The sequence below is a fragment of the Saccoglossus kowalevskii genome, chromosome 6 (genome assembly GCF_978046115.1).
Source record: "Saccoglossus kowalevskii chromosome 6, keSacKowa6.1, whole genome shotgun sequence".
In the NCBI taxonomy this organism is placed as follows: domain Eukaryota; kingdom Metazoa; phylum Hemichordata; class Enteropneusta; family Harrimaniidae; genus Saccoglossus; species Saccoglossus kowalevskii.
Genome location: NC_140646.1, coordinates 26,834,342 through 26,841,557, shown reverse-complemented (window position 1 = coordinate 26,841,557; position 7,216 = coordinate 26,834,342).

The following is a 7,216-nucleotide window of genomic DNA, read 5'->3' as shown; positions in this document are numbered from 1 at the left end:
ATAGAGGGTATCTGGTGATAACATAGAGGGTATATGATGATAACATAGAGGATATCTGGTGATAACATAGAGGGTATATGATGATAACATAGAGGGTATCTGGTGATAACATAGAGGGTATCTGATGATAACATAGAGGGTATATGATGATAACATAGAGGGTATCTGGTGATAACATAGAGGGTATCTGGTGATAACATAGAAGGTATCTGGTGATAACATAGAGGGTATCTGGTGATAACATAGAGGGTATCTGGTGATAACATAGAGGGTATCTGGTGATAACATAGAGGGTATATGATGATAGCATAGAGGGTATCTGGTGATAACATAGAGGGTATCTGGTGATAACATAGAGGGTATATGTTGATAACATAGAGGATATCTGGTGATAACATACAGGGTATATGATAATAACATAGAGGGTATATGATGATAACATAGAGGGTATCTGGTGATAACATAGAGGGTATCTGATGATAACATAGAGGGTATATGATGATAACATAGAGGGTATATGATGATAACATAGAGGGTATCTGGTGATAACATAGAGGGTATATGATGATAACATAGAGGGTATCTGGTGATAACATAGAGGGTATCTGGTGATAACATAGAGGGTATATGATGATAACATAGAGGGTATCTGATGATAACATAGAGGGTATATGATGATAACATAGAAGGTATCTGGTGATAACATAGAGGGTATCTGGTGATAACATAGAAGGTATCTGGTGATAACATAGAGGGTATCTGATGATAACATAGAGGGTATCTGGTGATAACATAGAGGGTATCTGGTGATAACATAGAGGGTATATGATGATAACATAGAGGGTATATGATGATAACATAGAAGGTATCTAGTGATAGCATAGAGGGTATCTGGTGATAACATAGAGGGTATCTGGTGATAACATAGAGGGTATCTGGTGATAACATAGAGGGTATATGATGATAACATAGAGGGTATCTGGTGATAACATAGAAGGTATCTGGTGATAACATAGAGGGTATCTGTTGATAACATAGAGGGTATCTGATGATAACATAGAGGGTATCTGATGATAACATAGAGGGTATATGATGATAACATAGAGGGTATCTGGTGATAACATAGAGGGTATCTGGTGATAACATAGAGGGTATATGATGATAGCATAGAGGGTACCTGATGATAACATAGAGGGTATCTGATGATAACATAGAGGGTATCTAGTGATAACATAGAGGGTATCTGGTGATAACATAGAGGGTATATGATGATAACATAGAGGGTATCTGGTGATAACATAGAAGGTATCTGGTGATAGCATAGAGGGTATCTGGTGATAACATAGAGGGTATCTGGTGATAACATAGAGGGTATCTGGTGATAACATAGAAGGTATCTGGTGATAACATAGAGGGTATCTGGTGATAACATAGAGGGTATCTGGTGATAACATAGAGGGTATCTGGTGATAACATAGAGGGTATATGATGATAGCATAGAGGGTATCTGGTGATAACATAGAGGGTATCTGGTGATAACATAGAGGGTATATGTTGATAACATAGAGGATATCTGGTGATAGCATAGAAGGTATCTGGTGCTAACATAGAGGGTATCTGGTGATAACATAGAGGGTATATGATGATAACATAGAGGGTAACTGGTGATAACATAGAGGGTATCTGGTGATAACATAGAGGGTATATGTTGATAACATAGAGGATATCTGGTGATAGCATAGAGGGTATCTGGTGATAACATAGAGGGTATATGATAATAACATAGAGGGTATATGATGATAACATAGAGGGTATCTGGTGATAACATAGAGGGTATCTGATGATAACATAGAGGGTATATGATGATAACATAGAGGGTATATGATGATAACATAGAGGGTATCTGGTGATAACATAGAGGGTATATGATGATAACATAGAGGGTATCTGGTGATAACATAGAGGGTATCTGGTGATAACATAGAGGGTATATGATGATAACATAGAGGGTATCTGATGATAACATAGAGGGTATCTGGTGATAACATAGAAGGTATCTGGTGACAGCATAGAGGGTATCTGTTGATAACATAGAGGGTATCTGATGATAACATAGAGGGTATCTGATGATAACATAGAGGGTATATGATGATAAGATAGAGGGTATCTGGTGATAACATAGAGGGTATCTGGTGATAACATAGAGGGTATCTGATGATAACATAGAGGGTATATGATGATAAGATAGAGGGTATCTGGTGATAACATAGAGGGTATCTGGTGATAACATAGAGGGTATCTGGTGATAACATAGAGGATATCTGGTGATAACATAGAGGGTACCTGGTGACAGCATAGAGGGTATCTGTTGATAACATAGAGGGTACCTGGTGATAACATAGAGGGTATCTGATGATAACATAGAGGGTATCTGATGATAACATAGAGGGTATCTGGTGACAGCATAGAGGGTATCTGGTGACAGCATAGTTGGTATCTGTTGATAACATAGAGGGTATATGATGATAGCATAGAGGGTACCTGATGATAACATAGAGGGTATCTGATGATAACATAGAGGGTATCTGGTGATAACATAGAGGGTATCTGGTGATAACATAGAGGGTATATGATGATAACATAGAGGGTATCTGGTGATAACATAGAAGGTATCTGGTGATAGCATAGAGGGTATCTGGTGATAACATAGAGGGTATCTGGTGATAACATAGAGGGTATCTGGTGATAACATAGAGGGTATATGATGATAACATAGAGGGTATCTGGTGATAACATAGAGGGTATATGATGATAACATAGAAGGTATCTGGTGGTAGCGTAGAGGGTATATGATGATAACATAGAGGATATCTGTTGATAACATAGAGGGTATATGATGATAACATAGAGGGTATATGATGATAACATAGAGGGTATCTGGTGATAACATAGAGGGTATCTGGTGATAACATAGAGGATATCTGGTGATGACATAAAGGGTATCTGATGATAACATAGAGGGTATATGATGATAACATAGAGGGTATCTGGTGATAACATAGAGGGTATCTGGTGATAACATAGAGGGTATCTGGTGATAACATAGAGGATATCTGGTGATAACATAGAGGGTACCTGGTGACAGCATAGAGGGTATCTGTTGATAACATAGAGGGTACCTGGTGATAACATAGAGGGTATCTGATGATAACATAGAGGGTATCTGATGATAACATAGAGGGTATCTGGTGACAGCATAGAGGGTATCTGGTGACAGCATAGAGGGTATCTGTTGATAACATAGAGGGTATATGATGATAGCATAGAGGGTACCTGATGATAACATAGAGGGTATATGATGATAACATAGAGGGTATATGATGATAACATAGAAGGTATCTGGTGATAGCATAGAGGGTACCTGATGATAACATAGAGGGTATATGATGATAACATAGAGGGTATATGATGATAACATAGAGGATATCTGTTGATAACATAGAGGGTATCTGGTGATAACATAGAGGGTACCTGATGATAACATAGAGGGTACCTGATGATAACACAGAGGGTACCTGATGATAACATAGAGGGTATCTGTTGATAACATAGAGGGTATCTGATGATAACATAGAGGGTATATGATGATAGCATAGAGGGTACCTGATGATAACATAGAGGGTATATGATGATAACATAGAGGGTATATGATGATAACATAGAAGGTATCTGGTGATAACATAGAGGGTACCTGATGATAACATAGAGGGTATATGATGATAACATAGAGGGTATATGATGATAACATAGAGGATATCTGTTGATAACATAGAGGGTATCTGGTGATAACATAGAGGGTACCTGATGATAACATAGAGGGTACCTGATGATAACATAGAGGGTATCTGTTGATAACATAGAGGGTATCTGATGATAACATAGAGGGTATCTGATGATAACATAGAGGGTACCTGATGATAACATAGAGGGTATATGATGATAACATAGAGGGTATATGATGATAACATAGAGGATATCTGTTGATAACATAGAGGGTATCTGGTGATAACATAGAGGGTACCTGATGATAACATAGAGGGTATCTGTTGATAACATAGAGGGTATCTGATGATAACATAGAGGGTATATGATGATAACATAGAGGATATCTGATGATAACATAGAGGGTACCTGATAATAGTATAGAGTGTATCTGATGATAATTAACATAGATGGTATCTTGTGGCAGCAAAGAGGATATCTGATGATAGCATAGGGAGTATCTGGTGATAGCATAGAAGGTATCTGGTGATATCATAGAGGGTATCTGGTGAAAGCATAGAGGTATCTAGTGAAAGCATAGAAGGTATCTGATGATAGCATAGAAGGTATCTGATGATAGTATAGAGGGTGTCTGGTGACAGCCAAGAGGGGATCTAGTTACGTCATAAAATCAACATATGTATACAACATACGCCATAGTATTCAATGCAGTAATTTAGCTAAAATGCCAACAATCTCCGTGCTAGAATAGTCATCAGAGTGAGCTAAACATTGAATTAGCGATGCTGCATGGTAAACAATTAAATACATGTGAATATATTTATATAATTTTTGGTGGATGTAGTGTGCACTCAAATAAGGGTGACAGAACTTAGTCTCATCGTAATTAGTTAACAAGTTTTTCCCGCCAAATGTCTAAGAGCTTCACGTAACTTTTTATAGATGAGATTCATATATTATCTCTAGCACCACGTGACCCAAAGTCATAAATTATGAATCGATGATATGTAAACGCACCTACCTCGGAACGTGGTGACATCTGAGACATGACAAAAAACACCCATAATAATCCCTAGGGGCGACAATATTAACGCTTAATGTATATAACTAATTTAAAATTTTCTTTCTGTTATATGATTGGGTTGCATCATATTTTCTTGAGGTCGTTTACCAGTGAATTTTATTTCGTAGATCAGATGAAAGAGTGTTACTGTTTTTGGGCCAAATCAAATATGGCTGACGTCAAATTACTTTGGGCCAAATCAAATATAGCTGACGTCAAATTACTTTGGGCCAAATCAAATATGGCTGACGTCAACTTACTAATTACTATTATTCAATTATTTGCATTGTACATGGACATAACGTTTGTGTTTGACAAGTGGCCATGATAATAAAAACATGAATTAAGTAACAAATAACTTAACAGATGATAACTCTTTGTTCATTGAATATGTTGCCGTACAATATGATAATTTATTCTAACTAAGATTTTAAATGTCTCCTTTTGCGTAGTTCGTGTAGCGAGAAAACTGAAAATAAATAACATTGTGGTGCTGAAACCCACAAGCAAGATATAAAATTTACACAACAATTTTAACCTAGCCACCCCTATTAAGACAATGCTTCCGCCCATACTTAACTAACTGTATCTAGCAGAGTACGCGCTTAGTAGTTACATTTGTACGCACTTAATGTTAAATTCGTTAATTGTACCATGTTATGCAAATTATTACTGCTATGACATTGATAGTTCCAAAAGAAGTGTGCATATTCGATTACTGTAAAATGACTAATTTTCACTGGGTTTAAATTTTGCTGATTTACAATTAAATGGTATATTCAGTGGGTTTTAAATTCATGGTTTTATCATTTAGATAATGTGTTCTATGCTAAATGTTACATATTCACTGGGTTTTAATTTAGCACATTTTCCAGTCAGAAAAATAAGCAAAATTAAAACCCAGTGAATAATTAACTAACTTGAATTAGTGCATGGTACTTTCCAATGTTCGGTGAACTGACCACGTAGTATTTCATAAAGCATGGTATATCATCTTATCTGACCGCTATCACGAAACTTTTTTTTCCAGGCACAGATTTTCCTATATATAACAACTAAACTAAAAAGTTTGTACATGTAATTCTACGCTTGAGGACTTGATACTTAACACTTGATACAGTTCAAGGGTGGGTATATGCCGATTTAGGCGTGGAAATGATAAATAAATATTATTACTTGTCAAAATAAGAAATTAAGAAAGTTATCTCCCTCCCCCAGAGTAAACGTAGCCGGATTGTCAAATCATAGACCTTTCTTTCTAAGGTCTATGGTCAAATCAACATTTCGTGGTACTTGAAAAACAAAACAAACACCATTAATTTGTTAATTACCACATTCACCGAACACGATGGACATGTACGTTCAGGTGACAGCTTAATGCTGGATTTGAGACGTTATGATGACATCATTATGTTCTGTTTGTGAATCCGCGGGAAACAAAACATATACCATTTTGTTCCAGTTTGTTCACCAATGAACCTTTTTTTTTAGTTAGCTACGATGATTCATCCAAAATGCAATGAAAATTTGTCTTTTGTTTAAAAAAAAACAAAAAAAACAATTTCGTATTTGCGAGTCTTGTGTTAACGTTGCTAATTATTTACATTGCAGTTAGAAGCCTACTTCTATGCAAACAAACAAAATGTATCCATTTTGAATTGTATTCCCGGATGAGGTGATAAGGGTGCCTTTTTTTCGAGAATGACGGTTATATTTTAGTGAATGGCGGCCATTTTGTCGGTAATTAGAAGTGCTTTTACCGCCCGTTCCTAAGTTACTGAGCATATGCCATATCTCAAAGGTTGTTGGTTGGTGATATCATATTAAAATGGTATATAATGACCTCTCGCTAAGTCGCGGGTGTCGGGTGTATAGTGAATGATAGGATACTGATTTTTAGTGATGACAAATGTTATTTTTCTATTAAAGCGCGGTAGTCGTCGCGCTGCGCATGTTCGACATTTGTGTTGATAAACATTGATTTTCCCACAATCCAATGCGCTCTTCAAATGGAAATCACAAGTATGAGGTTTGACCTGGGCGCGACTTGCACTGATTACCGCCGGTGACTCCTTCGATACCTTCCAATCACATGAAAATTACCTAATTAAAGCTTGAAAACGTGTCAGTTTGTACTCGTTGATCTGCGCAACAGTCGAAGTCGTCATCTTTGTTTATATGAGACCCACATATCTCGCACATGCGCAGCGCGACGACTACCGCGCTTTAACTTGTTTTTTTAATTTTATTTTTAACTTGTCATAAAGTTTAACTGTTCTGAAAATATTCATTTTGCAGATATCTTGCCATTTTTTCAAAATACAATACTGCTGCATTACAAGGTTTTTATGTTACCATGGCAACACCTTG